General features: G+C 37.1%; 1 long non-coding RNA gene across 1 annotated transcript; it reads left to right on the forward strand.

Annotated features, from left to right (window-relative positions):
* Nucleotides 1-533: 533 nt before the first annotated feature.
* Nucleotides 534-3,262, forward strand: LOC115924627. Its single transcript, XR_004064394.1, has 2 exons — nucleotides 534-1,080; nucleotides 2,801-3,262. It is a non-coding gene; the product is annotated as an uncharacterized LOC115924627 (long non-coding RNA).
* Nucleotides 3,263-14,586: the final 11,324 nt, after the last annotated feature.

Below are 14,586 nucleotides of genomic sequence, written 5' to 3' on the forward strand. Positions count from 1 at the left end.
CGGCTATTGAACCATTGTTGAACCATTGGATAACCATTGCTAAAAAACCATGGTTAAGAAACCATGGTGAAACCATGGTTTTGCCATGGTCGAAAACCACTGTAACTAAACCATGGTTAAAAACCATGGTTTTACCACAGTTGAAAAACCATGGCTATTGAACCGTGGATGAAACCATGGTTTTACCACGGTTGAAAAACCACGGCTATGAAACCATGGTTTAACCATAGTTTTACAACTGTACAAAAAACTAGGTAACGAAACCATTTTTAAAAGTTCTACCAAGATACAAAAACCATGGTAAAGAAATCATGTGCAAACCATGGTTTTGCCATGGTTGTAAACCATGGTAACGAAACTATAGTTAAAACGATGGTTTTACCGAGGTTGACAAACTACGGTTACGAAACCATAGTTAAACCATGGTTTTAGAATTGTTCTGATACCATAGTTATAAAAACATGGTTAAACCATGGTTTTACCACAAATCAAACAACGGTCTGACCGTAGTTAACTACACTTTTGACATGGTCTCAACACGAGTATTAAAAAAAATTTAAAAAAACTACTATCATGTAACCAATGTAGTTATGACCACTATATACATAATACATGTATGACCAGCACTACTCGATTGTTTTGATGACCTTGAACTGATTCGATAATATGGAATTGTAACAATTTGCCCCAAAATAAATACAATTATTAGTGTGTTTGCTGCCATCTAGTGGTGGAATGCACACTGTATTTCCAATTTTGAATTTCTTCACTCCAGCCATTACTTTGCCGTTTCGCCAAATTTGTCTTCCTTTAAAACCCAGAATATAGGGGATAAGGGTTAGATTTACACCAGGAAAGAAGAATTGTACGAGACTAAGAGTATTCCAGAGCAAGAATTGGACAACATGAAGAACTCGAAGTAGATCTAGATTTCAATTTACCAGACAGTCACACTGGTCTACATACTACAGTACAGTCCCACACAGCCACTCATGTGTGGGAAAATATCGGTCTGCAGAAAACGACCAACTTTGCTTTGCTGCTGGAGCTATACTTTAAGGTCAACATTTTCTCCAGGAGGTGAGTAATAAGATTAAACATAATTTAAGGCTTGATACAGAATTGGGTATGCTTTCTGTAAAAATTAAGAAATTTGGTTATAAATCTCATTCTTCTTTTTGATTTTTTGTAAATTTTGTTCATGAAAAAAAACCAAACGGATTGCAATTGATGATGATAGTAGATTTACTAGATTATATTCCATACTGTACAATACTGCATCCATGAAAGTAACGTACTCCATGGAGCTCCGACGCCGATGCCAAAGGCATCGAAGCTCATGCAGATGTGGCCCGTTTATGAAAACGATTCAAACAGCGGCTGAGCGGGTTTGGTCACATGTTTTCGCAAAGTAAATACTGAAAAAGAGGTAGTCTAATTACAACTTTGACTAGACTTAACAATGTTTTTTTTTTACTCCTTTGGGCATCTTTCCAACCACTTGAAATCATAATATGAAGAAGTCTCGTGGGGGAAAAAGGGTGATTCTTTGTGCTAACCCGACGATTCATCCATGTTCGTTGATTTAACATGGCGAGGAGAAAGTACGCATGCGCGGTCACGGCGGAGCAAATATTAATATTCATGATAGGAGGGGGGTTTTCGGCCACTTAAGACAAAATCCTATTTTAGGACTCTTTACTTCCTATTATCATTTCTTGTTCAAATCATGAAGCAAATATTATTATTCAAACAAACAAAGAATCCCAGAAAAAAAATCATGAATTGCCATGACAATATCCATTTCAATTTTCACTGTTTCGGAGACAGTTATCGACCTAGCGAGACAGTTTTCGGTCGTATGTACAAAGTCAATAGGAAGCGCGCCCGCGTCGTGCGTTTCCCCGCTGATCTATAGTACTAGCGGGCGGAGCAGGTATCCCGAGCCGGAGCTCGCCATGCCGAAAACTAGTTCTGCGGTGATCGGAAATTGGAATCTGAATTGGACAGAGATATCGTGTGTGCGTTGCGGTGTTCGGCTGCATTGATTTAATACATGCGATGAGATACTTTTTAGCTTGGGACTCACACAAAATCGGGCTCTAAATATGAAAAATACTTGAAATAAAGCTCATTTTATGGTACCCATATTTCTTACAGACATGCGTAAGATACTCGATTTTTCAGATTCGGTTAGCGGGACCGCTGATTACATCGCTAAAATGTGATATTTTAGGATATATTTTCCATTGCAAATGTGGTTCTTCAGTGACTCTGGCATGGTATGGCATGTGTGGAATATGTGATATGCTATCATGGGATGTATTTTAAAGGAATTTTACTATGCATCCAAAGGACCGGCCGAAAACTGGTGATGGTCGATTACCCCCTCCTTTACTCTAGGCGCCGTTTGTCTAAATTGCTGTATAGGCCTATATAAGAGGTTGAGAAGGGCTTTGTTTCTTCGATTCATGCATAGAGACTATTCAGCAATTTCGAGTAAACAGCGCTGTTTGAATCACTTTCATAAACGGGCTCTGAGCACGTTCGTGTACCCCAAATCTCTGGTAAAGGGGTACTTTAACGCAACAAAGTCTGGCCCATATTGACTTAAATAGGTTGTTTAAAAAATCTGGCCCGTATTAAAACTACACACAGGAGATAGGGGGTGCTTTCAAAGGGGGAGGTACATTTGTAGAGTGTACATGTTGCTAATATCAACTCATAATTTTCGCTATATTTGATTTGAGAGCATATAATACAATTCTACAATGTGCTAATATTTATTTTTATTTTTCAGGGTATCTTCGGCTGCGGGAAAGTCATCAACATGGACTGTTCCAGTGAACATGCAGTCTTGATTTGTAAGACTAAACTGTCCAACAAACTTCACGGAAATTATGCAAGACATGGGTGAGAGTTTGAGAATTCATCTGTATGGGATCCCTATAGAGGAGAGCTTTTCAAAATTATACCAGTTATGCTGACCAGCAAACATTCAGCAAGTACATCCAGTACAATCGACCCTGTCACCTTTGTTCGGTCGGAAGGAATCTGAGAAAGTAATCTTCAATACACAGCTTTTTTTCGAGCAAAACTTTTAAATTTGCCGCACAGATGTGACGTATACGCCTCTGTCTGTGTTGTGAGGACCCTACGTCACAAAAAATGTCGCGCAATGCATTGTGAGAGGAACCGGCTCGATCATTCACTTGTTTTTTGCTCATTAAAGCCTTACTGCACTCCTTTTAGCTACTTGCTCCCTCTATATAGAAAACTTCCCCAATCGGTGCCTGTTGGTTCCCCATGATCCTCTATTTCTTATGTTATTTGAGAGCCGAGTTGATGAGATAGCCACCTGTCAGTGATCTCACCGTGTGGTCTAATCCCTTCTGGCCAAACTAGTACAGATGGCCTTTAAAGACCGTCAATACTACTGGGCCAGAAGGGATTTGACCACACAGCGAGGTCACTGACAGGTGGCTATCTCATTAACTCAGCTCTCAACTAACATAAGAAAAAGAGGATCATGGGGGATCAACAGGCACCGATTGGGGAAGTTTTCTATATAGAGGGAGCAAGTAGCTACAAGTAGGACAGTGGGGCTTTAAACAAAATTATTAAAAATAAGTCTGAGCACCATTTTCCAAAACCAAGTTATTTTGGGGCTGTACAGATCTTTGTCTATCTAATCGACTCAACTTTTCAGTGGAGTGGACTTGTACTTTAACACTTATTAAAGTAAGGCTGTGCATAACCGTGTAATGAAGTACTCGAGTACACTCCCAGGCTTACAGTCGAATACTCGGACGCCATGTTTTTTTTGGTTGAATTTTGTTGATATTTTTTGTTGTTGAAGTGAACTTCTCTATGTATAGTAAAATTATACCTTTACCTTCACGCGTATAATTCATCAATACAAAATTTTAAAGAATTCTTTTTTAGAATATTTATTTTTGTCATGACATCTCATCAAAACTTTCCAGATAGCCTTGCTACTGGTATGACGCAGCACTTTATAGTCATTATTAAGCTGTTCAATAATGGTTCACATTTATCTGCCAGTTTTACCAGTATTTTATCAGCAAAAATATAAAAATGCTTGTTTTCGTGTTAGGAATATCTTTCATTCAGATTAGATTTACATTATAATAATTTGGTTTACACAACTGATATGTACATGTATACATGTATAAGCCCAAAAATTTGCCAGCGTTTGAGACTTTCCATCTATTTAGATATTCATGTTTAGAGAGAAGGTTGAGTTCTGGGAAGAGGTGAAAAAAAAGTGTGAGCTTTATCATTGTATTATGTAAGTGTGGCAGTACATCAGATAAAAATGTGCCCTGAAAAGCATGGATCTTCAATCAAATGCCTTAATATTCTAAACATGGCATGTAAAATTATATATTGAGGTTCGATTTTTACGCCACATGTTCATGTAGTCCCATATTCACATCTTTCTGTGTACAGTGCTTGTAACCTTACCAAGACTAGACCAAATTTCTTATAATTTTGATGATTCCAGAACCTTGCAGTACACACCAATACTTTTATATGCTAGATGATCAACCTGTCCTGATCGATTCCACAACGTTTCTTTCACAATGCAATCGCATGACCAGAACTTGACTTTATTTTTAAGCTGTTCAATATTGGTTCACATATATCTACCAGTTTCACCAGTTTTAAATGACATTGTTTATTGTGCTCTTCAAACAAAAGCTGATGGAAGACCAAATAAGATTGTTTTCATGTTACAATTTTTTTTCTTCTATTAAATGTGAAAATATCGAGTTACTTACTCATCCGTTCACTTGCCGATGCCAACAATTTTGCTAAAATGTATTCACTTAGTGTAATCTTTCATTGTGTGCTGAAACTAGCTTGTGTTCAAGAAAATATGTATTTGCTATAATTACTTTGTAATTAAGAGTACCGGTAGTAAGATTCCACTTGCCTGGTTAAAATGTCATCTTTAGTAAGTTTCCTCTTTACCATCGGATGACTTAGTTATGTTACATTCTTTTATATGTAACCTAGCTAAAATAGTCTAATTTTGTTCAAAATATGAGATTCAGGATTTTGGTATTTCCTAATGAGGGTATCTTAAATCCTCTGCGTAATTTTAAGCGTCGGAAATCATGTGTACATGTATGTAAATATGATATTTGTTTTAATCAAATGAAAATGATAATTTTACAGCATTTCAATAGAAGCTGTTCTTTGTAGTGGCCCATTTTCTCCCTGACTTTGACTTTAAATCTGCTTCAGCAATGTTCTAAATCTTGGGTGCTCGTTTTGAGAGGGTTTACTTATTTGAAAAATTATGCACCATTTTAAGATATTGACTTCTACTTTAATGTCATGTGAAAATCAGCACAATCCTTTTTTTGACCTATTGGTCATTTTGTGGTGTAAGGTCACATATGACATTGTCCAGTATCGTTTTGTAACAAATGATTGTAACACAGTAACCCAAAAAAATTATATAAGTTTTCAAATGAACACATTGTTAATAGTTCCAAAAGTTGAACAAGATGGGCCATATTTCCTCTTTTACAATTGTTATACCTGCTTGTAAGGGTTTCAGGGTACATCCTATATTTATTGTTACTCAGGTTTAAAGTCTTTTTGGGAGGGGTGGGTGGCTTTTAGTATAGAAGTGGTTGAAATAAAAGGCTTTTAATTCTGATCCTTAGGCCATTTTGTTCAATTATTCAAGGAGATGGTCTTGTTATTGTGTGTAGGGAGGGATATGGGTGTATAGGTGTGAAAAGGCATTTTATAAACATATGTCCATATTGATCCAGTTATTTGCAAGATGTTCATTACCATTTGTAAGTTTGTTATGTTTGTCTCATTAAGTCAGTGTTAATTACAATTTTTTCCCCTCTCAAACAGTACATTTCAATTTCAATTGAAGAAATATAGTTATAGGTTTTTTGTATCAAACAATTGCTGGAATTATAGAGTTAAAATAGAGACCATCTGAAATGCATTACAATAAAGGGTACAAACAAGAAGGGGAAGAACTTGTTTTGACTGACTAGCCAAATACCTATAATTGGGATACAACTTGTTACCTTTCAAACAAATCAAATGTTTGCAGTTGGTAAAATTATCTTTGTATATTTGTGTGATTTTTTGGGGTCATGCCCTCTTTACAGTTTTTATTATTACAATATATGCAATAGGACCTCAACTCAGGAAAAAAAAAATCTTGCATACTCAGATACCTTGCCATATTTGTTCTTATTACTGACAGCTTTATGGTGTTGTGGTCAGTGTAATGGTACTCTTAATTGAAATATTTTAGTCTTTCCTTTTTATTCCTCATTAGCCTATACCTCATACATATAAGCTTGCTAAGTGTGTGCTGTTTACAAACAGTTTACTAATTAACTTTTTATGTGTACCGGTAAGACAGTTTATTACAAATATTTATTTGAACATGCATAAAGTCTTGCCACTTTACGTCTAAAGACTAGGATGTTTAAACACATTTACATGTATTACTCTAAAACGTGTGTGACATACATTTTATTAAAAGTATTCATCTTTTTCAACACAATTTTTCATTTCTTTTGGCAGGTCATTCATTGTGTCTCCCATCACTGATATCAAACATATATTATGTATTTCTTACACATTTAAAATAGCTTCTCTTTTCTATAAATGATTTACATTTCAGAAGTTTCACCTTGGATTCACCATGGTTTGTACCTAAAAGCCATGGTGAAATTATGGTTAAACGACGGAGAAAACATGGTAATACCATTGTTTGACTGTACCGTGGATCCATTGTAGTACCATGTTATCAAGGTGGTAATACCATGGTGAAACTGTAATACTATGGTGTACTGTAATACCATGGTGAAACCATGGTTAAACCATGGTTTTACTGTACCGTGGATCCATTGTAAACCATGAAATAACAGGAGTAAATTGGAACAGACATATTATGGTAAAACCATGGTTTTACTGTAGTTTTACCATGGTTTTGCCGTGGTCATACCATGGTGAAACCAAGGTGAAACCATGGCTTTACTGTACCATGGATCCAGTGTAAACCATGAAATAACAGGAGTAAATTGGAACAGACATATTATGGTAAAACCATGGTTTTACTGTAGTTTCACCATGGTTTTGCCGTGGTCATACCATGGTGAAACCAAGGTGAAACCATGGTTAAACCATGGTTTTACTTTGCGGTACTTTGCGGTTTAACCGTGGTAAAACCATGGTTTTACTGTACCATTGATCCATTGTAAACCATGAAATAACAGGAGTAAATTGGAACAGACATATTATGGTAAAACCATGGTTTTACTGTAGTTTTACCATGGTTTTGCCGTGGTCATACCATGGTGAAACCAAGGTGAAACCATGGTGAAACCATGGTTAAACCATGGTTTTACTTTGCGGTACTTTGCGGTACTTTGCGGTTTTACCGTGGTAACACCTTGGTTTTACCATGGAAAAACCACAGTTTAACCATGGAAAATCCATGGAAAATCCATGGTAAAACCATAATATGTCTGTTCCAATTTACTCCTGTTATTTCATGGTTTACAATGGATCCATGGTACGGTAAAACCATGGTTTTACCGTACCATGGATCCATGGTTTTTTTTTACAAGGGCATAGTAACGAATGAGCTGGTGAACATAATTCTAATTGGTACAGCCTTGTAATGTAAGAGTATCACAACATACTTAATTATGTTAGCCCTCCTTTACATTTTGTAATCATTTTTACTTATTTACAACTTAGGAATAACAAAATTCCCCCTTCCTTCGTCGTTCATCGCTTTTTTCTTTTTTTCTCACCGAGGATTAAATCCGAGAGTGCTTTTCGGGAAGTGGACTGATTTTTTTAACTTTCAAACAGTCTATAATAAAACTAGAGACAAGACACTGCAATTAAAAATATATACAAGAGAAAGAAAGCGTAATGTTAGCTATCCGCTCGTATCGTCCACTTGTCCTCGTTCAACCAAGAAGTAACTTCTTGCTTTTACTGAACTAGACATCCTTAACCTGCTCACCATCACCACTGAAAATAAATTGTAACACAATTCCAGCGAGCAATCGAATCGTGTAAATTTTGAATCGTGTAATCGTGTTGCGGAGATTTTCGGCGGGAAGATTACACGATTACACGATTCGACCTGAATTGAGGAATCGTGTAATTTTACACGATTACACGTTTACACGATTCAAATTTCGCTTCATTGGCAAAAAACGAATCGTGTAAAAATAAATGGTTACACGATTCCCGCGAGCAGTCGAATCGTGTAAATTTTGAATCGTGTAAATCGTGTTGCGGAGATTTTCGGCGTGTACTGTACATACATTCCTAAAAACTAGTTTGGTTTACAATATGGTGCGTATACGCTGTCATGTCCATAAAGTTGGAGTAATCTTTCTTTACCTCTTTTCATTAAATTATTGTGACAATATGGTTTATTCTCAATGTATAAAGTTCATATTTTCTGAGAGCTTTATTGATCTAAAGATTCAGAAAGATCGACCAATTAAGTTCGAAGGAAGATATAAACTTTATCTATCAAGAATAAGTCATATTTTCATGATCATTTCATGAAAAAAGGTAAAGAAATATTGTTTCAACTCTATATGGTGTTATGACAGTATAAATACACTCCTAAAACAAGTGTGTGGCTCGCATCATTGTGTTTATAGATTTTTAAAAAAATGTTATTTTATGAAGTTAGTGTCTGTTTGTATTGATAACAACTGCGCTCGTCTCCCTGGTGATTATTAGAGGAAAACCCTAGAATATTTTTTTTAATAGATAATTGTGTTAAAGGATCAAATTCCAAAGACTAGCCAATACAGGTATACGGCGTAAATATTCATAATTGAATGACACACACCCTTAAAACTAAAACAACAATAACAACAAAATTAGAACTTCTAAAATAAAAGGAATGTCCAGCATTCAAATTCACATAAAGAAAATGGGAAGTTATTTAATCGGCTAAAAAAGAATATCTGTTTTGTTGAACAGTTTCGGTTTCACATAGGACAAAAATAACAGGTTCAATAATATTTCTTATTGAGATAATCAAACATTGTACTAAATGGCAATCTGTCAAAAAAAAAGACACAGATTGGAAAATTAGATTCTGTTTTAAAGGCAACAACAATAATAATGTTAGTGCATTGTTATACTTATGATTTTGTTTAGGGAAGCCTCGTTAGCATCAGTTCTATTCTTCTTGAAGACCCTGCCAATTATTATGACCTGAGCAATTGCCAGGTACCCATTTACACCTGAGCAATTGCCAGGTACCCATTTACACCTGAGCAATTGCCAGGTACCCATTTACACCTGAGCGGAGAGTGGTAAATGTGGATTAATGTCTTGATAGAAGACATTAGTGCCGGGCTGGGATTTGTACCTTTACCCTTGTATTGAGAGTCAGGTGAATAAACCACAATACCACGTCACCTCCACAAGGGAATATAAAACAAAGTCACTATCTGTCAGTTACGCTTTACATGTTAGGTTTACCTCATTGATATCAGATCAATATGATTACAGTAGAAATGAAATGGATCTTTTTACCAATTATAACTTGGTAGATACATTTCATGCTCATACATTATTCAGAGCTACAAATGCGATTGGGTTATGTTACCACTGAATCAATTCTTGTGGCATTGCTATCTACACTGACATTTACAAGGGTCTTGTTCAGAGAGGTGTTGTTGTGAAAGGCTTGCGTGTGGTTTGAAGCATGTGGAGGTGTCGTAGTCGACTGGTTTATTTGCTCGACTGGGAATGCAAAGGTTGTGGGTTCAATTCAATGGCACTTATGTCCCTGAGCAAGGCATTACATCTACATTGCTCCTCTCCACCCAGGTTTATATTGGTACCGGTAGGATGTAATGTCAATGTGATTTGATTAGCATGTGTGCTCATGTAAAAGGGTGATTTGCTGGAATGCTCCCAATGGAGTGGAGAGTGTACCCTTTAAAGTGCAGAATCGTAACTCGTAAGCGCTTTGGTTGCGTATGCGGACTGGTAAAGTGCTTTATAAAAACAGTTTGTGCTCGTTTTATGGATTTGCTGTCATGAACATTGGATTATAAAGGCCACTGAATGAAAAGAAACTCTTCACATCGTCTCCCCCCCCCCAAGGAAAAAATAATGATGGATGCTCAAGGCTGCATAAATATTTGCTGAACCGAAAATATAAAATGTCTATATGCAGTCAAACCTGTCTACAGCGACCGCCCAGGGAAACAAAAAATGTGCTTGTTGTAGACAGGTGGTCTTTGTAGACAGGTGGTCTTTGTAGACTGGTGGTCACTAAAGCAGGTTTGACTTTAATGGTAAAATAAAAGAGAGAGAGGAAGGTGCATTTTATTTAGTTTGTCAACATCTTACTTTATGTTCCAACAATATTTAACTGCAAAACAGGACTTTCATTCTGTTTTTCTTGAAATGTTCATTTATTTTCACAACTCCTTTTTAAAACACTTCTCCACTCCTTATTCTCTTTTTTATTATAGACCAACATGACCGATACAGCTAAAAATTGTCAGTGAAATTTTAAAAAATCTTGTAGCTAGCGGACAATATGTTTCATGCCTCTGTAGTGCTGTTGATTATGATATATCTAGGCCTGTCTGTGACAACTACAAAATTTATGAGAGAAAATCCTAACTTGACAGTGTATATCTCTCAGGAATCAGTTGCAATATGTTAAAAGGGTTGTCTTAATTAGAATTTCATAATAACTTAAGATGGATCGTAAATCCTTGCAACAAGGATCTGTTTTGTGACAAGTATAGAAATATCACTGTTTTAAAGCGTTATATCAAGCCAAATTTCATGCAGGAATGGTTTACCATGTAAGCTGGAGAAACATGTGAGTGTTTTTGTCTGTTTAGTCTAACTCTTGAAAGAGTAAGCGTCGCAGGGGTACCTCACTCTCTACTCTACTTTTTTTCTCTGCCCCCCCTCCCCCCCCACCATTCTCTCTGCCCTGTGCCCCCATACCTGCACCTCTGCCCTTCTCTTCCCAAAGTTCACTCCCTCCTATCAGGGTTACCCTTTCACTCTCACATTTTCTCTCCTCCACCCTATGCCCCCATATAAAGATGGACCACTCCCCTTCTCCTTAAAATGTTTACTCCCTCCTTTGGGGGTAACCGCTGTCACACAGCAAGGCTGAGAGGTAGCCATGCAAGACACGTGCATCCTCGGGCGCCAACCAAGCAGAAATCCTGCCTATTCCACCATCATATTGATCTAGTGATGTTATTCAAGTCCACAGAGAACAACACACTTAACAAATAGGCATGGATGAGATCACGTCTAGCTGTAGCTGATTGCTTTAAAAATAAACATACTTAGGTATAGGTACTTATCCTTTTTGGACTTATTGTCTTGTCATTATTCTAATGGAATTGTTTTGAATGTATGCAGATACATGTAGAATGTAAATATCATTAAATGTTTGTGTGTGCAGGAAGAGAGAGGGACAGAAGGATATTGAAAATAAAAGAGAAATCATGTATACAATCAGCAGTAAATATCAACACATCAAAATGGTGTGATAGAGAATTTGATAGAGAAAATGGGGGAACATGTTTTGGTAGGAGGGAGGGGGATAGAAAGTGAGGAATAGAGAGAGAGAGAGAGAGAGAGAGAGATTTGGTGAAATAGAGAGGGGTTAAGAAGAGAAGTGCAATGGAAATCAAATATTTGTGTCTGCATGAAGAGAGAGAGAGAGAGGGGGGGGGGGGGGGTATTGAAAGTAAAAGAGAGATAATGGATATAATCATCAGTAGATATGAACACATCAAAATGGCTTGATAGAGAATAAGAGAGAATGTATAATGGTAGCAGAGGGGTGTATAGAGAGGAGAGATAAAGATAGAGAGAGAGAGAGATGGAGGGAGAGAGATAGATATAACACATCACATGGCTTAATGGAGAATAAGAGGGAATAAGAGAATATGCAATGATAAGGGATGGGGAGAGAGTGGGCGGAAGATTTAGATAAGTAAGGGGAGACTTGACAAAATTAATGTGTTCTGTCATTATCATCACCCATACCTTCGCCAAGTAATGTTTCTGCTGATATCAATGATCACTCCCATTTGGATGTAGAGGGAAGATCAAGAGAGGAAAACAATTGAAATGGAGTGGGAGCAATTTAAGAGCAGTAGTGAAAGGAAAAGAGAAAGTGATGGAAAGAATGGGAAAATAGGTGCTGCAGACTTGTGAATGAAAGAAGAAAGACAAAATGAAGGCGCACTATTACCGGTACATTGTTATTTTCCACCATCACAAGGTAATGTATGTGTAAGCATTAATGATCACTTCCATACAAGATAATGAAGTATAATGAAGGAGAAGACTGGAGATAGAGTGAGAGGAGTAAACACATTGTTAGAGTTAGAAACATTTAGGGGAATTGGAGAAAGGGAAAGAGAATGGGATAGAATGAGAGGGAAAATGGAAGCCTGTGATAGAAAGGAGAGAGACAAAATGAATGTATACTGCCAAAATGTTGTTGTTTTATACCATCACAAGATGTATCTCTCAACATTCGTAATCACTGCGATTGGATATAATACGGAGTGATTATTATGGTTGGGGGAAAGAGAGAGAGAGAGAGAAAGAGAGAAGGGGATCAAGAGAGAGAGAGAGAGAGAGGGGGAGAGGGGGGGGGGGGGGGGGGAGAGAGAGACATGTGTAGGAGATAAGGAAAGAGTATGGGTAGATGGGGAACTGAGTGCACAGCAAAGGAAGGAAGAAAAGCATAATGAATGTACTGGCACATTGTTTTGATTCTCTGTTGGGACAGGGTAATGAATGTGCTGACATTAATGATCTCTCCCATCTCTGCCATTACAGATAAGTGAGAAGGTGAGGGAAAAAGTGAGAGTTAGAGGTCCGACAAAGATGGACAGAGAAGGAGGGAGGGAGTGCATATGGAAAGAAAGCAGAAACTACTGTGAGCTGCTACACTGATGCTGTCAGATCAGTGCAGAATTTGAATTGATTTTCATTGGGATTATATCTTACATCTGCTTAACGTTGATCTTTTAGTAACTAAAAGTGTCTAGGAAAGAGATGATGAGAAAAATGAAATTGCGGAAGATAAAAAAAACAGAGTAGAATGAAGGGAAATTTAGGTAGAAAGAGAGTGAGAGAGAGGGAGAGAGAGAGGGAGGGAGAGAGAGAGAGAGAGAGAGATTGAGGAAGGGGGGGGGGGATGAGAGGGAGAGAGACAAACACACTCTTGAAGTTTCATGAACTAATTTTTGTTCTTATATGAGAACTTTTTAACAAGATTTTTACTATGCTGATGCTATTATCTAACTAGCAAAAGCAAAAATGCATTAGTTGTCCAACACACAGAGAGAAACAAAGAGGGTCAGAAACACACAGACGAGGACAGGGATACAACACATGTGCACTCCCACGTTGACGTCATGCCACAACTTCTCGGAGGAATCAAAGTCAACTTCGTGATTGAAGAGAAGACTTAAATTGTTTTTACATTAATGATCATTCTGGTTACCAAGAGCCGGGGGAAAAGAATTAATGAGAAAATGAGGGAGAAACTGAGATAAAAGTAGGGATTGATGTATAGAGAGGCAGGCATTAAACGAATGTGAACCTTACCAGTGTCCTCCTAAGAGGATCCTAGACAAAGACATAAATCTTTCTTATATTAATGATCATTCTGCTTACAGAGTAAGAGAGATGCAACAAAGATGGAAGGAAAGTGTTTGTGAAACAGAGACAGAGATAAAGAGAGAGAAAGAGAGCGAGAGAGAGAGAGAGAGAGAGAGAGAGAGAGAGAGAGAGGGGGAGAGGGGGGAGAGGGGGAGGGAGAGGGAGAGAGAGAGAGAGAGAGAGAGAGAGAGAGAGAGAGAGATCAATTTGCTAACAGAGAGAGAGATGCAAGAAAAGTAAAGACGGAAGGAAATGTCAGTTAAACAAAAAGAGAGAGAAAATTGGAGGACATAAATCTTTGTTATATCTATGATCATCCTGCTCACAGGTAAAAGAGAAACAGTAAATAAGTATGACAAAAATGTTAATGTGTTAGTGTGTGTGTCTGTGTGTGTGTGTGTGTGAGAGAGAGAGAGAGAGAGAGAGAGAGAGAAGACATAGAGAAGTGAAAAGACAAAGCAAAACTTAACATCCTTGGTGAGAACCAATTTTTTAAATATAAAAGATGATTAGATATTTATGTCAAATTTAAGAAAGAGAGATAGATATAATAAATGAAGATGAAGAAATAGCAGAATAGAAAGGAAGAGGACTGGGAAAAAGACTACACAAACCTGTGACCATTTTGATTGGTATAATGACACATTATTTTTATAGCTTAATTATCATTCTTATTTGAGAGAGTTTGAGGGGAAATAACAATGAAAACGAAAACATGGAAGAAATTCAGAGAGAGATAGAGAGACAGAAAAGGGGAAAAGGGGAAGGATAGAGAGACAAGACAAATAAAAGGCAAACAATGATGCGATGCTGTCTAAAATACCCAGTGGTATAAGAGTCAATATTTTGATAGAAATG

This window comes from Strongylocentrotus purpuratus, unplaced genomic scaffold (assembly GCF_000002235.5).
Source record: "Strongylocentrotus purpuratus isolate Spur 01 unplaced genomic scaffold, Spur_5.0 spur5_scaffold_16, whole genome shotgun sequence".
Taxonomy (NCBI): domain Eukaryota; kingdom Metazoa; phylum Echinodermata; class Echinoidea; order Camarodonta; family Strongylocentrotidae; genus Strongylocentrotus; species Strongylocentrotus purpuratus.